At 46.0% G+C, this 24,060-nt stretch overlaps 1 non-coding gene across 1 annotated transcript; it reads left to right on the forward strand.

Annotated features, from left to right (window-relative positions):
• The first annotated feature begins 387 nt into the window (after nucleotides 1–387).
• On the forward strand, nucleotides 388–550 carry LOC138565561 (U1 spliceosomal RNA). Its single transcript, XR_011301403.1, has one exon. It is a non-coding gene; the product is annotated as a U1 spliceosomal RNA (small nuclear RNA).
• The last annotated feature ends 23,510 nt before the right edge of the window (nucleotides 551–24,060 follow it).

A 24,060-nucleotide genomic window follows, 5' to 3' on the forward strand; every position in this document is an offset into this window, starting at 1 on the left:
ATGGTGTTGCTGTGTCTGGCTAGGGGGCACCCCGCCTGAGATGCTTGAGTTAAGCAGTGTGACCTGTTGGCTCAGAATGGGCAGTGGGCAGACTGCAACAGGCCTGCTCGAGCCCTCCTGCTTTCGACTGGGCCTGCTGGCTGGGGGCCAGGCCCGCATTTATCTAAATCTCGGGCAGAGCCTGGCCTGATGGGAGAAAGGAATTGTGCTACAATGTGCGTCTTCTGCTCGGCTCTGCCTGACGAAGCTTTCCCTACACGTGTGACAGGCAGTTCTGCATATACTGAGGGTTTCCTGGAGGGTTGGGGTGGGGTCAGGGCCTGCCTTCTCACCCTCACTTACAGGGCTTCCAGAACAGCCCACCCCTTGCCCTTATGCTTGCAACTCACACTGACCTGGCAGAGGAGAATCTGTCATTAGAAAGGATGATCTCTCATGGTGACACTCATCCATGGCACATTGGATTTGCTGATCTCTGCAATTTCCCAAATGCCCGACACTCGACTGCATTATTTCTGGTTGCGTGGGACGGTGTTTGCACTTTTCCCTGATTTATTGGTGAAAGAAAAAGTAAGGTGTTCGAAAGAGCAAGTAGGTTGTTGCACACAGAGCCAGGCTCGGACTGGCCTATAGGCCGATGGCTGAACCAAAAACACATAATTCTTGTGTGGCCAGTTTTTTGGGACAAAGTCGGGCACTTTTTTGGCATCGAAAACGAACCATAATTTCCTTGACTGACTTGTGGCATTGTTTTTAATAGGTCTCTGCAATTCCCCCAGCCACACAAAGGAGGTAACTGCTAGGAAAATATTGAGCCTGCCCGTCAGCGCCGCTTAAATGCGATCCGGAGATCCCCCCAGTGACTTTGGAGGCCGAGTTGAATTCCCCACAGCATATTTCCAAAAGCAAAAAAGCTGTTGCAAAGCTGTTGCTGTGCTGCTTACACACCAATGTAGCAATGTCAGAGACCCAGCGAGGGCGGGACGTGAGGTGAATGTCTATAGCAATTTCGATACAAATTTCGCAGAGTCACATCTCAAAGTCAACTCCACAAAGCTGAGAGGCGGGCACACACATGATCGGTCCCAAACCATATGTGGAGGTTTAGTTCACTCAAGTGGACTCAAGGAAGCCCGGCTAGAACGGCCTGATGCCCACCGTGTTGAGTGGGTGAATGCCCAAGCTTAAAAATCTTCTAGGCTTTAGATGTGACCCCTTCCTCCAAGCAACAAGCTCGATATCCAGGGCACACATTGCAACACTATCCACACAATGGCAAACAGCTTCTCCGATAATCCCTCAGTCTTCAAAGAAGATTTGGTTGCTTAAAAATAATAATTTAGCATTTATATAGCGCTACGAACCCTCCGGTATCTGAGCGCTGCTTATTATGACCCACTGTATGTGGTGCTCATTTATCGACCTCGGAAGGATAAAAGGCTAAGTTTGGCACTGCTATGATTCGAACCTGCGTCAGTAGGCTCTGTACAGATGTCAAAGCGAGTGCTCTACTTGCTGTGCTATCACACCGGGAAGGAAGTCGAGTGCTAAACTCTGTGCCCCAATCTGCCAGGCTCATCACGTTGCAGGTGATCTAGCACACACCGAGACTGGTTAGGTTGCTGTGGTCTTGTGCATTACCACTGAGGAACCTTTGGTGTGCAGCACGGGTCCTGTTTATGTGTCCCAAAAAATCCTAAGTGTATAATGTTAAGGCACTACTCAGTCATTCCGACCCAGAGGAGGAAATCAAAACACATATCTATGCCAAAATAGTGACAACAGTCGCCAAGTTCAAATCTGTGATATGTTACAACAATACCAATTGAACATGTTAGCATTCATGTCAATTTAGAATTATACAGCAAAAATTGGGCAGTGGACACAAAAAACAGAAGCGCTAACAAAATGTATTAATTATATTTTATCTCACCCACAAATCCACACAACCACCCTCTCGCAAAGCAAACCGCCTGCACTTCACCACATCGCAACAACAAACAACCAACACATAAGCCACACCAACAGCACACAAGGTCTCACATCGATTTGATATTCGCACACAAGCTCATCGCACAGTGAAAACCAAACTGAAGCTGCCAACAGGACACCACCCTCTCACTTTCCTACTCCCTCTCCATCTGTCTAACCACCTCCCACCCCAACTTCTTGTTTGCAGATCCGCCTGAGCGCCTGGGGACCAACTCTGTTGGTGACGGTGGCGGTACAAATACCTTTAACATTAACATATTGCAATCTTCGAGACAATAACAACCGTCAAAAGTCCGGTTACAATATAGGTAATTTACACAAAGGAAACAATTACTAGAGAAGAACAGACCAGCACAGCACACAAACACATGCTTTGGAGAAACCACATGAACTGAAAAAAGATACAATAATGTACAAAACAAGCAAACCAAGAGTAGACTGGTTACTGCAGAACAGGCTTCTTATTTCCAAAAATAAATAAAATAAATATAAAATAAAATATCAATTGAATTCATGCCCAGCCTTTAGCAGGGCTGATGTGGACATTTTGAATTGCACCAGAAGTTATATATTTCTCCCTAGAACAGAAATAATTTTTGTGCAGATTAGTACAAAATATAATTTTCCTGAGCAGCAAGATAACGTCAATGTTTTTCAACTTTAGTTGGGTGGGTTGCATTGAACATGACTCCTTTATATGTATTGTAAACACAACCCCACATCAATCAGATACAGTGAGGTATGACAATCATTCTAATGACCACATACATGAGTCCATAGATCATTTAAGATCAGGAGGAACTAACGGTGACCAGCTGCGCAATCAGACTGTGGGATGTTTTTATCCATGCATCCAAGCCCTACCTCAAAACTGTGCAGTACTGACATGGAAAACATCATGATGGCCAGAGCTTCCCAGAAAATGCACAGGGAAATGCATGAAGAACAGGCTGCCATTCATTTTTGCCGATGTTATGGGCACAGAAGGACACTGCCTAAAACCACCATTGGACCACCCACACAGTAGTCTGAAACCATTGAGAATGGCAATGCTGATTGCCAAAAGCAACCTAGAATTGTGGGGAATTCATTTTCTTAAATCCCAAAAATGGTTGCAGTACCAGTACTCACCACTATCAGAAAGCCGGCGTTTTAAAACAACACCAGACTTTTTTTTTTTTTTGTGTGTAAAACTGAATAAATGAACCCAAAGCATGCCAAAGAAAGACTTACTGAGAGGTGGATACAATGTAAAGTTATATTCTGAAGGGACTTGAAGGTTTATAACAAGACTGGCTGAGCTGTGGATTTCAGCAGTTTAAGTAAATTTGGACTGAAAGACACTAAAAATCTAAATGTTTAAAAGAAATGAGTGACCTACCTTTGAGTGTCACATAGGTTGCAATTGTTTAAATGTCATAGTTTTAAACTTAGAATCAGCATTTTAGCTGCATATGTAAAAAATGGTTAGTTTATTTGAATGCAGATAACTGGGTAACTAAAAGTGACATTAGCTGGGGCCTGGCTTAAGGAACTGAATTCTGCCCACCAGCTACCCCCGACAGGAGTTGAGACTTGCACAACAGCTGTGTTCCCAGGCCTAGCTGCCCTTTTGCTGCTCCCGCCAAAAGGGATATGACACTTCTCTGATTGAATTACCTGGGCTCTGCAGGAAATTGAACAAAGCCCTGTCCTGACTCAGGCAAATGTTTTATTACGGGGGCCGTAAAAGTGGCTTCCTCCTGGAAGTAAAGGGGAGGAGCACTGCCTGTGAGAGCAAGCTGGCTTGGCAGAACTGGAAAAACCAGAAATTCAACCTTGTGCTGGGGGGAAACCACACCCCTTTGGGGCCAGAACATAACTCTAAAAAGATGGATCATTCATAGAGCGGACTTGTGAAAATTATTTAAATGATACCATAATTCTTGTGATTTTTCTGCCCACATTTTAAGAGGTTTTTAGAACCGGTGGTATGATCTGGGGGCATGCTAGCAGTTAAGAGGGTATTACTTAAAATGTATGCATGTTAAAAATCTGACACTTCATCAATTAATGTCCATACTCCTTGCGCACATGTGTGTAAATTTGGGGTAATGTCCGATATTGCGAAACCAGTTAAAAAGTGCAAATGTCGCCATTTCTGAATGCAAGCTCCCAGGAAGAGCAGATTTGGACAGGGTATACCTCCTGTGATATGTGATGGGTGCATGTAATTTTAAACAAATGTGTACCTGTGCAGATATGTCTTTTGGGTCAAAATATAGATTGTGTGTAATTTGACAGGGGTGGGTTCTCTGTACCATAAACAGACCTCATCATGATGACACTTCATTTCATTCCTCCAATCAAGGGGAAGAGGATGAAGTGGCCAATGACAAGTGGAGAGGGGTAGAGCCTAGTGATGCTGCACACACACCCATTTTCAAAACACATAAAAGCAGACAGTCAGGACAGATAGGGACCTTCAAATCCATTTGCTGCGGGACGCTCTGCCGGGAAAATCCATACTTTACCTCCATCAACCTTCAGAGAGCCAACATAGAGACTTCAATCTATCCACCTTCAGAGACCAAGACTTTACTTCAGAATTTGTAGCAGAGAGGTCAACTACAAGCTAAATCCCTCTTTAGCAGGCCTCAAATCATTGCCACTATCACAGCCAGGCGAGCTGTTTGAATTCTTTGCAAGAACCCTTGCCATTTGCCAGAGAGCAGTGTTGTATCCAGAGGGAGACCAGCTGAACCGGAGACCGCTGTATCCGGACCCACAGACCTGATCAGAACCAGAGGCAGAGCAGAGCTGACCCAGATCACTGTTCGCAGAACTAGAGAGCTGACCCAGACGCTGTGCGCAGAGACCGTCCGTGGCGAGTGAAGAAAACCTGACCAGATCCGTGGCGAGGCCCATTCTATTTCTAAATATATTGTGAGTACCTAGCAGAACTGTGCAGAACCAATCTCTTAGTTAAAATAATATAATTCAATCTATTTTAATCTAACCAGAACTGACTCCTAGAAGTTGTACCTTGTCATTTTGCAAAACTGTCACTTGTCACTTTGAATTTTAACATTCCAAATCCGAAAAACTACCTTTATTTAATCGCTCATATCTCCCTGACCGTTTGTCCTAGAGACTTGCAGTAACTTTCCTCTGAAAGCTGGGAATCTTGGCTTTTCAACGAACCTAGAACCGCATTCCTACCCCCGATAATTTTACCGCGATTTGAAAATTCCTCCACGTGTGAAAACAGCAGCTTCTTGCTAGAACTGTTAGAAAGTCGTTTGCAACCTGCCAATCATTCCTAGAACATTGCTAAAGTAAGCCTGAACTAATTTAAACCAACTAATCCTCAACCTGAACCTCTAGAGGGAATTAAAAGCATTTTAGCATATTTTTCACTTTATTGCCAGCACATATAAAAGCATTTTGGACCTGTGTTTCAAACTTCTGTAGTCTAAGCTTGCTGGGGTGAACTGAATTATATTTGATTGCATTTCTGAGAACTGTGTGTTTTCCTTCCATTTCCTTGCATTGCATAAAGGGGTGAGGGGATTGCCAGAGAAAAGTGATTACATTGTTTTGTTGAAATCATATTGAGTATTTTCTGTATTGCATTTTTCATTCAACATTACATCCATCTGAACTTATATAAAGTATTCTCTACCACCTTATTCTTCTGTTCCTATTCACAAGTGTGCTAGTGCCAGACTATCCATTATTGATTACTGATCAGATTAAGTGTGATATCCAATTATTAATTTAATATAAAGTGTGATATATATCTATATTGTTTAAATTCTCAAATAAACCTTTTAACTTGCAAAACAGAACTACTTCTTGGCTCAGTGGGGTCAGGGGGATTCCAAGAGAGGGGTGTTATATAGGGGTAGTCATCCAGAACGCATGAACTGGACATAAAGATATATCAATAAGGGTTTCCATTCAGTATCCCAGACTAGGCATTGACTTAGTTGTAGTGTTGAATTGAATCCTCTTACAAATTGGGGGCTCGAAGCCGGGGATTCCGGATTAGATCTATCACTTGTGCAGATTAATACAGTGTGCCAGCTGACCAGATACACATATCCGGTCGGATCACCACGCTGTGTTACGCTGTAAAGCACTCCTCAAAGGAACGCTCTAAGGAAAAGGTCTGTTTTGCAAAAATAAAATACAAACTTCTGTAAGTCAGGAAGGAACTCAAATTCCAGAATGACGACCTTAGTAGACATGAAAATAGCCAGAGAGCACTTCTTACATAAGCTATTTGTGAGAGGTGAGTGGACCCATCAGGACCAGACGGTCTGGTTGCAAGCAATCGCACCCCAGATCACGGAAACAGGGTCAGATAAATGGAGAGACCAGGGTCCCTTACATGTGGCCTGAGTGAACTATATATGTCCTCTAAGGCCAAGGATGAGCACAACAAGATTGCCAGGGTAGCGGCATATTTATATTTACATATGGGAGCCATGCAGGACAAATGTGCTGAAGGCCAAGATCTGGCGAGTAGGCAACTGCTGGCATTACAGAAGGCCCAATCTGATCTGGACTCTTCTGAGCAGAGGCTGCAGAGGAGCCAGGAGTCAGAAAATGATAGTAGGCAGTATATAATTAAAATAAAAGAGGACATGGATATACTGCAACAGGAAAAGGCTGACCAGGATACTAGATTTCTGGCCCTGCAGAAGGAGCACCAAGACAGTTTGGACTCCTTACTGCAGAGCCAGAAAAAGCTGGAGCAACAATTAGACTTTAACAGGGCATGCACGGAGCAGGTAGCCACCCTGCAAAGCCATCTAGATAGAGTGAAGGCAGAGAGCGACAAGCTGATTTTGAAAGACCTGGATACCCAGGCAGAGTTTGATGAAGAACGCCAGAAAGGTGGTGCCTTTCAAAGGCAGAGGGACGACCTGGCGGCACAAATGCAGGCTCTTAGCCAGGAAAGAGACGCCTTAGGGCAGGAAGTCTGCCATTTAAAAAGAAAAACAGATGAAAATCACTTGGCCCTCCAGGGGCTGGGTGACCTCCAAAAAAAACACCAGAACTTGTTAGAACACACCAGGAGGGTGGAGGATGCTCTGGCAAGAAAGGAGCAGGCCAATAGGGACACAGCTCAGGAGGTAACCCTCCTGCAGCAAAGACTGGCCCAGTGCTCCAGGACCAATCAGGAGGCACAGAGAGAGAATGAGGCTCTCTGCCAGCACAATGATAGGCTCCAACAACAGGTAGCGATGCAGGAGAGACTGATAGAGTCTAGTAAGGCCTTAACTGAGGAACTGAAGGCTCAGGCTCTTGCATTGCAACAGGGAGCAGGGGCGGATGGAGACCAGGTTCGCTGGGAAAGGGAAACTCCTGAGCCTAACCTCGGGAGCCCTAGTACCAGAGGCCTTTATCTCTCTCAGTCCCTGGACTCTGCCACCCCCCTATCCCCTGGCGCACATGAGCACCGGGCCACAGGGATGGCAGATTACTATCCAGCCAGAAGCATGGGGCTCATAGGCCAGTACCACCCAGGAATGGAGGGGCGGGCATCCGGGTATGGGCACCCAAGCACAGTGCAATTTGATGGGGAACCCCAGGAGAGTAGGCCCATTAAGAGCATCCTGAAAACCTCTGCCCAGTTAGGTCAGTAACTGGCAGCAAGGGGGGATCTGAAGACTCCACTGAGCGGTACAGGACACAGGAGACCAGGTCCCCACATTCTGCCAGCCATTCCCAGGCTCGCAGAATCCGGGAAAACCTGGAAGAACAGACGGGAACCTCTGGGAGCAGTGCCTCTGAGTCAGAAGATGAATGGACCAGGGTTACCCGGACCAAAAGGGCCAATAAGACAAAAAGGGCCTTGCTTAAGGACCCCTTAAAGCAGATTAAGGTAATCAGGAGCGTCATCACGCCTTATCATAAGAACGCCAAGTATTCTGTTTGGGAGCACTTAGAGTTGTTTGAGCAAATGATGGAGACTTTCCATTTGAAGGACAGCCAAAGCTGTATTCAATATGTAAAGTGGACCTTCTCCCCGGAATACTCCAGTTTCTTTGCGGGGCTGGAGGACAAAAATCATTTAAGATGGTCCACCTATAAGGCGGCCATCTTGAAACATTTTTCTACTCATAGAAATCCTCAAGAGGCTCGCAAGGCAGCCTACAATTTACAATGTGGGGAGGATCAGGCCCCACAAGAATTTGTGCAGGAGTTAAAGCGTGCTTTTGCACAGACCACAAGAAGGGTGCGCACGGATAGCAGAGAATTTATTAATACGTTTTTCCATGCCTTGCCCAAATACATAATGACCCAGCTCGTGAGGGATTTTCACGAGAAAAGATCTTTAGACTGGGTCATTGAACAGGCGACCCGGATCTATGAGGTGCAGAAGCCAATAGAAAATAAAAATAATGCGCCCAAAAACCCCAAAGCCAACAACACCCCTGCTGCTGCCAAGGTGGCAGAGGTAAAGGTCACCCCCGTTTTAGAGTTGGAGATGGGGGGGCCTAAAAACCTACCTGCACCTAATAATGCTAGGCCCAGAAGGTCCTCGGGCCAGTCACAGAAAGGGAGCCAGGGAGGCAGCCCCACAAATGGGGTCCCTCGCTCTCCTGATTATGTAAGCCCCCGTTACAAGGGAAACAGACCCATCCTGGGTTATGTGTGGACTCCTCCAGCCCAAGGGGGGGATCTAGCCAAGCACCTAACCCAGAGAACTTCCCTCCAAACTTCTTACAGGAGGGCAGAAACTCACCAAACCCTGGGCAGAACTTCTTCCTCAGGTATCCACCCAACTTCCAGCCCCAAAATCCTCCACCCTTCTTTACCCAATTCCCTGAGCCCAGACAACCGAATCCGGGAGAGGGGAGGCCAAGGGTGGAGGGGTATCCAAATCTTCCCAACCAGGGGTACTACCAAAGAAGGGATAGCTATCCTTCCCGGGATCAGCCCAGGGGAGAAAACAGGGCCCCGTATCAGCCTGAGCGGGTTTCCCAGTTAGACCGCCAGGTTCAAAACATGGCGCGGGATCTGGGTCACATACTGAGGGCTCAGCAGAACCCTCAGATCGGCATGCCGGCGCAGAACGCACCCAACTCTGGACCTGGTGCTCCAGAACAATGACGGGGGCAGCACCCCGATAACACACCGGTTCCCAGGGAGGAGGCACAAGGGGAAGGGGGGTCTAAAGCCTTGGAGGAAGCTTCCTTCCCAACTTGTAAACAGCCCCTGGAAAACCACGAACCGGAAACAAAATCTCTTGTCCCTTAAAGTCTGCCTCCTAAGGAGCAGAGGGGGGGTAGGAGAAACAAAAGACCCAAACAGACTCAGTTTGAGGAGGAGGTACAGATCTTCCAATTTGAGGGAGAGGGATCCTCAGAGGATCCTGGGAAAAGGATCTTCTCCTTCAGAGAGGGGGGAACTCCTCCCAAAGAAAAATTGGTCCCTAGGGATGCAAATCCAGACTGGGGAGATGTGGAGACTGAGCTACCGCCGCCCACCATCTCATCCCAGAACCAACAGCAAGAAAATCCCCTGGTTCAAACCCATCCTGGTGACTGCCTCCAAAAAGGGGGGGGCGGCCCGGAAACGGAGCCAGGGGAACCCACAATGGCTCTGATCTCCAGTTGCCAATTTTTTATTTCAGATTCCCAAGGCTCTCCACAGAATTCTGCCCAAATCTCTTCGCTAGCGATGTCCAAAACCAGAAAGTTAGCCCATCAGTTGTCCAAAAATGTGCATTATCTGTGCCCCTTGAGGAGAAGGAGGGAAGATACTATGCCCCGGTACAAGTACAGGGGCAGGGTACAATTTTGGCACTGGTGGACACTGGATCTCAAGCTACCCTTCTGTCCAGAAGGGCCTTTGACGAACTGAATGCAGGAAGGGGAGAGAATTACCAAATTCCTCTCACCTCTCTTCCTGGACAACTGCAGAACTTTGACGGGAAGGAAATTCCCGTTGAGGGGACTGCAGACTTGGACATTAAGATCGGGCAACACAAGGTGAAACACCCGGTCATAGTAGTGACTCCAGAGGGCACCCCTTGTTTACTGGGGAATGACCTCCTGAGGAGGTTGTCACCCTTAATAGATTGCGTAAACAAGGTCCTCTGGACTCAGACTAGCCGACCAATAAAATTAAAACAGAGTGTCAACCATGTTAGTTTAAACGGCACCTGCCACATGGTTGAACAAAAATCTGACCAAGTAGAATTTCACTTCCAGAACAACCAAATTCCAGACGTGACAGTAATAGCAGTAGGACAACAGACTGGTGATGGAGGGTCCTCTCTATTTCTGAAAATCAACCTTCCTTCCAGTCTAAAGTGGTACTCCACGCTGGAAGGAAACACTCTGAGATTCTATACTAATCCACAATCAGAAACTCCCACTCCTATAGTCCAGAAAGATGTGAAATCAGCTCAGAGCCTGGCTGATATTCAGCAAATTGGAGAGCAGTTGTTCATCCCTGTTCAGTTAAATGATGGGAAGGACTCTGTTCTCGCTCGAGTGTGCGTGAACAATGCTAAGAGCTTCATCAGCAAAGCCATGTTTCGCCAACTCCCAAACGATCCAGCCATTCCCACATTCAAACTGATAGACAAATGGGAAATGGACCTGGAAGCACCCAATTCCAAACATCTCCTGCCAAGCAGGTGTATGCTCAAAATCTCCATTGGCAACAAGAGCATAGTCCATAATTGTTGGGTCGTGCGAGACGTCACTGCCGCCTTTTACTTAGGCAGTGACATTCTCAATCGCTTTGCCATTAGTTTGGACCTAATAAACTTCAAAGCTTGGTCCCGATTAGCGGATAATCCCATGGGCTTTGATGATCCAGAAAAAGCATTTAGGTCGGCTCAATTGCTACCTTATGCAGTTGAAATTCAGATTAAAGAGGAAGTCACCATCCCAGAAAGGACCCGACAATTCTCCCTGGAAGTGAAAGCTAAAAGAGGACAACATTTGAAAAACCCTGATGCTTACATACATCTAAATGCTTCTCTCCAACTGCAAGGGTTAGGGGTAAACCCAACTCCATTAGTCAACATAGAACATGACACCATTCCAATAGAGGTGGATAACAGCGACTTAAAGAGTATTACTCTAGCCGCAGGCACCATTATTGGAATGGCGGTTGATGACCGACATTTTTCCATAGATTTAGGAAATGAACTGTTAGGGCCAATCCCCAAGGACTGCTTTGACAGTGACAGTGATGACAATACAACACCAGACAGGATTTTTACCCGGCATGGGGGGAACTTCCTGGTGTACACTTCCTGCCCCTATGGTAAGGAAGATGTGACTTGTGACTTCAGGAGGGATGAGGTGATTTTCCAGGTCCATGAGGGCTGCCTTTCCCACCTGAAGCCTCCAGTCCAAATCAGCACTCTGACTAGGGACTTCTCCACCCAGCTGGAGGAGGCCACTGAAATAGCCAAACCAGAAGTCTTTCCAGGCTTCAGGCAGATGGTGGAAGAGAGAGTCAACCTAGCTGATGCCTGTGTGACTCTGGAACAAAAGCAAAAGTTGAAACAAGTTTTCTTGGATTTCCAAGATCTTTTTGCGGTAGACTCATATGACTGTGGTCGCACTGACATCCACACAACAACAATCCCCACGGACCCTGGCATGACTCCTGTGTTTGTGAAGCAATATCGCTTGCCTCTCGCATCAATGGAGTCCCTTACTGAAATAATTAAGAACCTTGAGTCCCGGGGAATAATCCGTCCATTCCACAGCACCTTCAATAATCCGGTGCTGGGAATATTGAAGCCAAACGGCCAGTGGAGACTCTGCGCCAACCTCAGGGAGCTCAACAAACGGGTCCATACTTCCCGATGGCCTCTTCCCTACATTGACCAAGGGCTGGCCCAGATTCAGGGGTCACAGGTATTCACTGCAATAGACCTGACCAATGGATACTGGACCGTGCCTGTCAGCAGGGAGGACCAATACAAACTGGCTTTTACCTTTGGGGGCCAGCAGTACACATGGACCCGGACTCCCTTCGGATACCTTAACTCCGGTAATGACTTCAATATTTTCCTACATAAGGCCATGCCCGACCTGGGTGCGAGGGGTAACCTGGCTTATGTAGATGATGTCCTCATCAAAAGTTCATCCGTGGAGGAACACATAGCGGAGATTCGTTATGTTCTGACGCAGTTGAGGGCCGCCGGAGCAAAACTTTCCTTTCAGAAAGCACAGTGGTGTAGAACCCGTGTTAATTTCTTGGGGCATGAGATTACTCCTCAGGGTCTCTGTCCCCAGGAAAAGAAAGTGGAAGCACTTCAGAAACTGAAAGACCCCACAACTCTGCGGGAACTAAGGAGCCTCCTTGGACTGACTAATTACAGCAGAAAGTTCATTGAGGGCTACGCAGAGATCACCAGACCCCTGATTCATCTCCTGAAGGGGGGGTCAAGTGGGAATGGGGTCCAGAACAAGCCGAGGCAGTAAGACAACTCAAAAGAAGCCTCTCACAAGCGCCCTGCCTAGCTTACCCTGTCAGAAACAAGGAGTTCTTCCTGGAGACGGGGTTCTCTAATGCGTGCTTGACGGCAGTATTATACCAAAAGCATGACAAGGTCAATAAAGTAATCTCCTATGCGAGCAAAACTTTATCCTCTGTGGAGGAAAAATTCAACGATTGTGAGAAGGCACTCCTGGCAATCGTGTGGGCATTGAAGAATTACCGCCCGTTTATCCATGGGGAACACATCATAGTGGAGACTCCACACCAGCCTCTGCAATATCTCCAAAGTGACAGAATCCGGGCCGGAAATGTGAGTAATTCCCGAATTACTTCCTGGATTCTATCAATGCAAGGCTTTCCTGTGGAGGTCAGATATGGCCAAAACAAGAAGAGTCCCCTCGCGCAAGGTCTGGCTGACTTGCATGATTGTGCCAGAGAAAACTGTCTCGAGGACGAAAGTCTAAAAATCAAGGACAACACGGAGGCATACCTTAATTCCCCACACAAAGTCTTTGAAGAGGACAAGTGTGTGGGAATGCCCACTGTCTATGTGGATGGATGCTCTTACCATGTTGACAACGACGGGGAGAAAGAACTGGTGGCCGGCGTAGGGAATGCATGGGTGAATAAGTCCCCAGAACCCTACGCTGGATACAAAATTGGTCCCCGAAGTAGTCAGGTGGCAGAATTGATGGCTCTGCATCAGGCCATCCTCACTGCTGTCCAGCATCAACTCCACGAACTGGTCATAATCACAGATTCGGATTATGTACGGAACGGGTTCGTGGAGCACCTGGTTAATTGGAAAACCAGAGGCATGTTATGTGCTAACAACAAACCCTTGAAACATGGGAAGTTGATCCAAAACATTGATGATCTGGTCACCTCGAATGAGATGACCATCTATTGGAAAAAGATCAAGGGTCATTCCAAAGTAGAGGGACCAGACAAAACTGGAAATGACTTAGCTGATCAGCTGGCCAAAACCAGGGCCATCCAAGGGATCTAATAGAAATTGAGTCGCTGTTGGGGGAAATCCAGGTCACTGCTATCACTAGGTCCCAGACAAATGCTCACAACGACCTTTCAATTGCACATTGGAGTAAGGAGACCCCTGATGCTGATTTGATTACCGCTCAGAAGGGGGATCCAATTATTGGTAAGTTTTACCAACACCTTGAGGACCCTGAGAACTTTCCCCTGACGGATACCGATTACATTGGGAAAGAGGACCTAAGAGTGTTGATGAAATGTCCAAAAATGTTCCGAATCCAAGACGGTTTGCTGGTAAGGAAATCCAAAGCTGGCCACGATCAGTGGGTGGTTCCTACCTCATTCCGATGCCTGATGTTAAGTCACGCCCATGATGAGGCCACCGTCGGTCATAGGGGGTTTCACACAACATTGGAAATCTTAAGAGAGGTTGCATACTGGCCACACATGGGGCAGGACCTCGACCAATACTTGAAGTGGTGTCTTGTGTGTGCACAAATTCAGCCATCATCCCTCACGCACCGTGCGCCTCTCCAAAAGAGGGGGATGACACTGCCATGGTCAGATTTACAAATCGACTTTGTAGGCCCTGTGATTCGCTGTGCTAGGGGGAATAAGTACATGTTGACTGTGACATGCTTGTTTACCAAGTGGGTGGAATGTCTCCCAGCCCCAAATTGCAAGGCAGAAACTGCAGCTGCCCTGATGATTAACCACATCTTTTCCCGTTTCGGTCTACCCCAAAGGATTGAGTCAGACAGGGGTAGCCACTTCACCAGTGAAGTAATGACAAAGATGTGGGAGATACTGGGGGTTAAAAGGAAGTTGCATATTGCTTACCGGCCAGCTTCTTCTGGGGCAGTAGAGAGATATAACCAAACCATTGTGAGCATATTAAAGAAGTTTGTGGCAGATTCTGGGCCAAGTTGGGATATCCGATTACCTCTGGTCCTAATGGCCATCAGATCTACCCCTTCATCTGCAACCAAAATGTCACCATTTGAGTTGATGACTGGGCGCAAGATGGTGCTTCCTCAGCATTTGCTCTACAGGACCCAAGAGCAGACACTGATAAATGCCTCCACAACTCATGAGTATGTGGAGAATTTAAGGAAACACCTTCAACATGCTTTTGCTTATGCTCAGCGGAATCTAGAAAGATCAGCTGATAGCATGAAGACCCACTATGACCTGAAGACTTCCAGGAAGGAATATCAGGTGGGGGACCGGGTCTATTTATACAATTTCCAAAGGAACCAGGCCAAACAGCGAAAATATTTGCCTACATGGAAGGGACCCTTTGAGATTATAGACAAAATCTCCCCTGTGGCCTACAAGATCCGCATCCCCAAAGGCGGTTTGGCAGAGGGGGAAGACAAGTGGGTTCACATTAACCAGTTGAAGTGTTGCCATCCCAGGCACACTCTGCAACAACTGGAGGAATCCTCTGGAATCCTAGAGGGTACTGTCTCGGATTAATTCAGTTCTAACTTAAAAGATCCTACATATCGCCTATCAAATTCTGAGTGTTTTCATTTTTGAATGCAAAAAGAAATGTGCATGTTCATATGTTTTGACTATAAATTTATATGCCACCCCACTATATCAATGGTGGGGGAAAAATGTCTATGAATAGGTATTGCCGCTCTTCCTTTGTCGTCCTAGGAGAAAGAAAACCTGTAGACTGGCCAAGGAGGATGATCCGGAGACTGGGAGCAGAAATGCGAGGGGCCCGGGGTACCGCCCAATATTCCCATCAGGACCGGCGAGGAGAACCGATCGATCCGACCGGATGGAGGAAAAGATGCTGAACTGTGCCATCTATTGGAAGAAGATGAGGAAACATCCCAGGTCTTGCGAGTCCCATCAGTGAAACAGAATGGCCATTGCAAGAGGGGGGCTTGTGGGATGTTTTTATCCATGCATCCAAGCCCTACCTCAAAACTGTGTAGTGCTGACATGGAAAACATCATGATGGCCAGAGCTTCCCAGAAAATGCACAGGGAAATGCATGAAGAATAGGCTGCCACTCATTTTTGCCGATGTTATGGGCACAGAAGGGCACTGCCTAAAACCACCATTGGACCACCCACACAGTAGTCTGAAACCATTGGGAATGGCAATGCTGATTGCCAAAAGCAACCTAGAATTGTGGGGAATTCATTTTCTTAAATCCCAAAAATGGTTGCAGTACCAGTCTCACCACTATCAGAAAGCCGGCGTTTTAAAACAACACCAGACTTTTTTTTGTGTAAAACTGAATAAATGAACCCAAAGCATGCCAAAGAAAGACTTACTGAGAGGTGGATACAATGTAAAGTTATATTCTGAAGTGACTTGAAGGTTTATAACAAGACTGGCTGAGCTGTGGATTTCAGCAGTTTAAGTAAATTTGGACTGAAAGACACTAAAAATCTAAATGTTTAAAAGAAATGAGTGACCTACTTTTGAGTGTCACATAGGTTGCAATTGTTTAAATGTCATAGTTTTAAACTTAGAATCAGCATTTTAGCTGCATATGTAAAACATGGTTAGTTTATTTGAATGCAGATAACTGGGTAACTAAAAGTGACATTAGCTGGGGCCTGGCTTAAGGAACTGAATTCTGCCCACCAGCTACCCCCGACAGGAGTTGAGACTTGCACAACAGCTGTGTTCCCAGGCCTAGCTGCCCTTTTGCTGCTCCCACCAAAAGGGATATGACACTTCTCTGATTGAATTACCTGGGCTCTTCAGGAAATTGAACAAAGCCCTGTCCTGACTCAGGCAAAGTTTTATTACGGGGGCCGTAAAAGTGGCTTCCTCCTGGAAGTAAAGGGGAGGAGCACTGCCTGTGAGAGCAAGCTGGCTTGGCAGAACTGGAAAAACCAGAAATTCAACCTTGTGCTGGGGGGAAACCACACCCCTTTGGGGCCAGAACATAACTCTAAAAAGATGGATCATTCATAGAGCGGACTTGTGAAAATTATTTAAATGATACCATAATTCTTGTGATTTTTCTGCCCACATTTTAAGAGGTTTTTAGAACCGGTGGTATGATCTGGGGGCAAGCTAGCAGTTAAGAGGGTATTACTTAAAATGTATGCATGTTAAAAATCTGACACTTCATCAATTAATGTCCATACTCCTTGCGCACATGTGTGTAAATTTGGGGTAATGTCCGATATTGCGAAACCAGTTAAAAAGTGCAAATGTCGCCATTTCTGAATGCAAGCTCCCAGGAAGAGCAGATTTGGACAGGGTATACCTCCTGTGATATGTGATGGGTGCATGTAATTTTAAACAAATGTGTACCTGTGCAGATATGTCTTTTGGGTCAAAATATAGATTGTGTGTAATTTGACAGGGGTGGGTTCTCTGTACCATAAACAGACCTCATCATGATGACACTTCATTTCATTCCCCCAATCAAGGGGAAGAGGATGAAGTGGCCAATGACAAGTGGAGAGGGGTAGAGCCTAGTGATGCTGCACACACACCCATTTTAAAAACACATAAAAGCAGACAGTCAGGACAGATAGGGACCTTCAAATCCATTTGCTGCGGGACGCTCTGCCGGGAAAATCCATACTTTACCTCCATCAACCTTCAGAGAGCCAACATAGAGACTTCAATCTATCCACCTTCAGAGACCAAGACTTTACTTCAGAATTTGTAGCAGAGAGGTCAACTACAAGCTAAATCCCTCTTTAGCAGGCCTCAAATCATTGCCACTATCACAGCCAGGCGAGCTGTTTGAATTCTTTGCAAGAACCCTTGCCATTTGCCAGAGAGCAGTGTTGTATCCAGAGGGAGACCAGCTGAACCGGAGACCGCTGTATCCGGACCCACAGACCTGATCAGAACCAGAGGCAGAGCAGAGCTGACCCAGACCGCTGTTCGCAGAACTAGAGAGCTGACCCAGACGCTGTGCGCAGAGACCGTCCATGGCGAGTGAAGAAAACCTGACCAGATCCGTGGCGAGGCCCATTCTATTTCTAAATATATTGTGAGTACCTAGCAGAACTGTGCAGAACCAATCTCTTAGTTAAAATAATATAATTCAATCTATTTTAATCTAACCAGAACTGTCTCCTAGAAGTTGTACCTTGTCATTTTGCAAAACTGTCACTTGTCACTTTGAATTTTAACATTCCAAATCCGAAAAACTACCTTTATTTAATCACTCATATCTCTGTGACCGTTTGTCCTAGAGACCTGCAGTAATGTGACTCTGAAAGCTGGGAATCTTGGCTTTTCAACGAACCTAGAACCGCATTCCTACCCCCAATACTTTTGCCGCAATCGCGAAAAACGCACGCGCGAATTTTACCACGATTTGAAAATTCCTCCACGTGTGAAAACAGCAGCTTCTTGCTAGAACTGTTAGAAAGTCGTTTGCAACCTGCCAATCATTCCTAGAACATTGCTAAAGTAAGCCTGATCTAATTTAAACCAACTAATCCTCAACCTGAACCTCTAGAGGGAATTAAAAGCATTTTAGCATATTTTTCACTTCATTGCCAGCACATATAAAAGCATTTTGGGCCTGTGTTTCAAACTTCTGTAGTCTAAGCTTGCTTGGGTGAACTGAATTACATTTGATTGCATTTCTGAGAACTGTGTGCTTTCCTTCCATTTCCTTGCATTGCATAAAGGGGGGAGGGGATTGCCAGAGAAAAGTGATTACATTGTTTTGTTGAAATCATATTGAGTATTTTCTGTATTGCATTTTTCTTTCAACATTACATCCATCTGAACTTATATAAAGTATTCTCTACCACCTTATTCTTCTGTTACTATTCACAAGTGTGCTAGTGCCAGACTATCCATTATTGATTACTGATCAGATTAAGTGTGATATCCAATTATTAATTTATTATAAAGTGTGATATATATCTATATTGTTTAAATTCTCAAATAAACCTTTTAACTTGCAAAACAGAACTATCTCTTGGCTCAGTGGGGTCAGGGGGATTCCAAGAGAGGGGTGTTATATAGGGGTAGTCATCCAGAACGCATGCACTGGACATAAAGATATATCAATAAGGGTTTCCATTCAGTATCCCAGACTAGGCATTGACTTAGCTGTAGTGTTGAATTGAATCCTCTTACAAATCCGAAGGCATCCATTGACGTTAATCGTGGATCTTGAAATAGTCCACTTAGCCAAGGTGTGTAGATAGCAGAAGTTGCAGGCATATTTGTTTTTGAAAGCCCTTAGAACGCAGCGGGCAAATTTCTGCAATTTTCTGACACTATTTTTCCCACTTACTCCCCTACTTTCGAGGGACATCCTAACATCTGTGAACTTTTTCTACCTCAGGGAACAATCTGCCATTCTTTTTGCCTGAGCAACGAGTCTCCCAAAACTCTATACTGAAATCACACCTAAGGATTCTGGGATTTGTGCATCGCAAGTCAATGCAAGGTTTCTCCCTTTCTCCTGTTGATACACCACAAACTAATGGAGCACATTGCTCATTGCTGAGCACTCAGCTGGCAGCCAAGCATCCATGCAAGCTGGCCTACGTCTTTGGTTCCAGCACCCCAACTAAACACACACATCATCCTGTTGTAAAGCGCTCCACTGCTCTCGAGGTAGGTTCAGGCTATAAGCAATACTAAATGAATACACATAAACAGAGCTTTTGATTATTAGAAACAATAACTCTCAGGTAAGTTGGGCTAGGTAGAGAAAAGGCCACTTTCTATTTTTTGACTCTCTACTTGTAAACCTAACTCTATCCTTTGCTAACCTTCTGGGTATTTTTGCCCTTTGGCTACTTTCAGTTCTTTAGTGCAATCCTTTAAGGCCTGCTTGGCGTCACTCTCAGTACTTTGTCTGACGTTGCTCCACTCGTTCATGTTCCTTGTGGTTTCTCTGGGGTGACCAGTGGCTGGATAATGTCACCAGGATGTCTACGGCACACCAGATGCATTTCTTGGATTCTCTTTAGGAGGTTCCCCAATTTCTTCAGGAGGTGGGGTAGGCTAGGAGGGTGCTTTTGTGTTTGTTGGGGCTCTCGTTCACCTCCCTTCCTAGAGTTGTAAGTGACTTCAATCAAGCACTCCAACTAAGTCAATGCCTAATCTGGGATGCCCAATGGAAGCCCTTATTTATATATTTTTATGTCAAGTTCTTAAATCTGGATGATAAACCCTTATATAACGCCCCTCTCTTTGAATCCCCTTGACCTCACTGAGCCAAGAAGTAAGTTTGTTTTGCAAATTAAAAGCTTTATTGGAAAAATTAAACAATATATATAAATATGACATTTTTATGAATAAATTAATATTTGATAGCACACTTATGAGTATGAACCGTCATCAACAATGGATAATATTACAGTAGCACAATTCTTTAATTACTTAGGAGTTGGTATAGAAAGGATAATGTAGCAGAGAATACTTTTATGGTTTCAAGGAAAAGCAATGATGGAAAGAATGTAGCACAGAAATAAACTGGATATGGTTTCAACAAGAGATAATCTGATCACTTTTTGCCTTGTGACAACTCACTCCCCCCCCTATGCAATATGAATTGATGGAAATGAGGGCACACAGGTTTTCAGCAATACAATCAAAAGCAGTTCAGTTTGCGTTCCCCCCAGCAAGCTTAGAGAAACAGGTATGATTTTAAAACACATGCCAAATACTTTTAAATGTGGTTACAATGACGTGAAAAATATGCTAAAAATGATTTTAATTCCCTATAGGAGATTCAGGGTAGGTGATAGCTACTTTGAATGAGTTCAGGTGAACACTAGCAATGATTCAGGAATGATTATCAGAGTGAAAACGAATTTCAGCAGTGGAAAGAAGCAGCTATTTTTACAAGTGGTGAAATTGAGCTAGTTTGCAATTTGCAGCACTTTTTCCAAGTGCGTCGATCGCGATTACAGAAAAACTATAAGCTTAGGTTCTTAGCTTTAAAATGACAGTTAAATCTTGCTTCTAGGACATACGGTTCAGTAGATACGGACGTTATTATGGAGGTAGATTTTCAGAAATGAAGTCAAGATTTCAGAATGACAGATGACACTTTTGCAGATTTGAAATCACAGAATGGACACACGATTTCAATGCAGTTCTAAATAGGTTGAAATGGACGGGATGAGATTACTTTAGACTAAGAGATGACTATGCACAGTTCTTGGCTGGATACTCACTCCTAGTTTTGGACTGGAAAGGACCTCGCCACAGATCTGGACAGGTGGGCTGCGGTTCTCTCGCCCCGGGACGGTCTCTGGCACTGGTTCTGCTTACAGTGGTCTGGTCTGGGTCTGCTATTGGGACTGCATAGCGGTCTGGTCTGGGTCTGCTATCGGCACTGCACGGCGGTCTGGTCCGGGTCTGGTTACAGCTCTGCTTTCTGGGTCTTGATACAGCTCTGCTTTCTGGGTCTGGATATGGTTCTAGCCAGAATCAAACAGCTCGCCCGGCTGTTGAATAGATTAGTTAGGTTGCTGGATTCTGAGGCCTGCTGAGAAGGATTCAGCTTTTGGTTCAGGCCTCTCTGCTTCAAGTTCTGGAGTCTATCTGGAGTCTAAGTTCTGGATATGGTCGGGCAGCGTGCTGCGCAGAAATCGATTAAAGAGTGGAAAATGAATGTGTCTCAGTGGCTCTTTTTATGTCTTTTGAAAGTGGGTGGGAAGGGTGACTTTCTATGCCCAACCCACTAAGGATTTGATAGGTTAAAGGATTTTCTGTGCCCTGACTGGAGAAAGGGTAGTGAGTCAGAGTGATGCTACCATTTTACAATCTATTGAAGAAACGCCCCTTTGCTTTTACTTAGAACCCAATTTTTCATAATCAAACATGTTTCCAAGGTACACATGTTGTTGAGAATACATGTACACATCCCAAATTAATTTAAGACAGTTCTCTGTTCAACCCTGATCTTTCTAAAAGCTTGGGTTCAGAAATGACCACTTACTCACGATTTTTGTGGGTTTTGCAATATTGGTTTTGCATCAAATCTTACACGGATGTACACTGATGTACCCACCCTCTCTGGGCACATTACAGTAAGTTTTCATTTTTCTGATATAAACACAGTGTCTGCAATATTAATAAATCGCGGGGTTTGGTCCCAGAGCATCACATAACATCCAGTTTAGTCTCAAATTGTGAATGAAATTGTCATTTTAAGAATCTCCAAATTGTACATTTCTGTCCGTTTGGTATAATTAGTTATCAGTATTCGAACAAAACATATATTTGCTGGACTCTCTGAATCCACAGTCGTTTGGCTCCGCCCCTAGAAACTTGGCTTGACTCAGAGATCAGATGTCTTGCCTTACCCCAGAGCAGTGTTGACAGTTCACACCCAAAATCAGCATACCCTATTCAGCTGAAGGAATCCTTTTGTCTTGTTTTTCCTGCTAGCAGGGCATCAGTCCAGGGTGCCACTCTCCATTTGATTAACAGAAACATGTGATTTCCTGCCTTCTTGCTGAGAAGACTAGGTGTAAAGACTTCCCGGGGACAGCCGGCCTTTTGAAGTCTCAGCTAACTCTAGCTTCAGAAATACAGGTCTCCTGTCAGAGTTTAGATCGCTAGCGCCGATCAGTGTCAAGCACCGGTACTGCACCCATTTTTGGCAGCTGTCTTGAATTAATACATTTCAAAAAGGGGATTTTACTTGATAGCATATGATCCTTGCTAACATTGTATTGATGTGGATTCTGCAGTAGAGTAATGTAGAACACCCAACCAGAAGTTGGATTTTTTGTTTGGTGGTTTCGTGCCCGTGATTTTAGCAATTTTTGACATTAATTAAAAAGGATTTTGAACAGCACCATATTCCTTTGCACTGATTTCGCTCTGTGTGCAGCCAAAGGATAGGCTCTTGCAATGGTCTCCTGTATTAACCCTGACAGAGGCAAAAGAAGATGGTGGCCTATCTGTCAGGTTTTCACTGTGCATTCTTGGATGATTTCTGGCAAGCAGCATGCTTTCCGGCGGGCAATATGATGTTTCCGCTGCCAGTAATGCACAATTATGATGTAGGGCTTGGATGCTTGGGTGAAACATCCCACAAGCCCCCCTCTTGCGATGGCGTTGATTTTCCATCAATGGCACTCGCGAGACTGGGATGTTCTCCTCATCTTCTTCTGATTCCGCAGATGGCAAAGTTCAGCCTCTTTTCCTCCATCAGGGTGGATCGATCGGTTCTCCTCACCGGTCCTGATGGGAGTATTGGGCGGTACCCCGGGCCCCTCAGATCTTTGCTCCGGGTCCCTGGGTCGTCCTCATTGGGCAGTCTCCATGGTTTATCTCTCTCTCTTTTCACCTAGGATGACAAAGCAAAAGCGGCAGAAACATATTCTTAGACATTTCCCCACCACTATTAATGTGGTGGGGTGAACATATACATTTTATCAATCAGGAGACATTTGCATTCTTATCATTGTATTTTAGAGACTTACAGGCCGATTCATGGAATCAACGTGCGCCGAAAAAACGGCGCACGCGTGCGAAAACGTGCGATTCGCAGAGAAACTGCGAAAATCGCAGTGCAAGTGCGATTATCACACAGAAAACATTGCACATCAATTCATGGAAGTCTGTGCACGCGCGAAATGTGGGATGTGCGCTGAGAAAGTGCGCGGCGCACGCTGGCGCACGCTGGCGCACAGGTCAACGGACGCCGTGCGATAAGGCCACAGCGAATTCGCACATAGCGCGGCGCACACAACAAAAGTAGGCGTAACACGGGGCGTCACACGCAGAATAGGGAACAACTCGTGAAAATGTGGGCGTCACGGGGGAAGTACAGGAGGCAAGTGCGCAGAACGCCCACACGCTCGCCTACAACACGTAATCATGGAATCGAATAGGGAAAAACAGCGCATGGCCCAAGACGCGCACAGGCCCATACATGTCCGCCACACGAAAGCAGGCGGTAGCGTCCCTGCGCAGGAAATAAATGTGCGCCAAAGTCCTACATGCGCGAGAAGGCCCACACGCGATCGGGCCTGGGGGAGCGTGTGCGTGAATTTCAGGGGTGCGCGAGAAGCTTCTCACACGCGATTGGCCTGGGCGCGTGTATTTCAGGGGCTCGATGGTGTTTTCACACGCGATCGGGCCTGGGGGAGTGTGTGCGTGAATTTCAGGGGTGCGCGTGAAGTTCCACACGCGATTGGCCTGGGTGCGTGTATTTCAGGGGTGCGCGAGAAGCTTCTCACACGCGAATGGCCTGGGCGTGTGTATTTCAGGGGCTCGTGGGTGTTTTCACACGTGTTAGGGCCTGGGGGAGCGTGTGCGTGTATTTCAGGGGTGCGCGTGAAGTTCCACACGCGATTGGCCTGGGAGCGTGTATTTCAGGGGTGCGCAAGAAGCTTCTCACACGCGATTGGCCTGGGCACGTGTATTTCAGGGGCTTGATGGTGTTTTCACACGCGATCGGGCCTGGGGGAGTGTGTGCGTGAATTTCAGGGGTGCGCGTGAAGTTCCACATGCGATTGGCCTGGGTGCGTGTATTTCAGGGGTGCGCGAGAAGCTTCTCACACGCGAATGGCCTGGGCGTGTGTATTTCAGGGGCTCGTGGGTGTTTTCACATGCGTTAGGGCCTGGGGGAGCGTGTGCGTGTATTTCAGGGGTGCGCGTGAAGTTCCACACGCG

Source organism: Ambystoma mexicanum, chromosome 1q, assembly GCF_040938575.1.
Source record: "Ambystoma mexicanum isolate Mex_15411 chromosome 1q, UKY_AmexF1_1, whole genome shotgun sequence".
In the NCBI taxonomy this organism is placed as follows: domain Eukaryota; kingdom Metazoa; phylum Chordata; class Amphibia; order Caudata; family Ambystomatidae; genus Ambystoma; species Ambystoma mexicanum.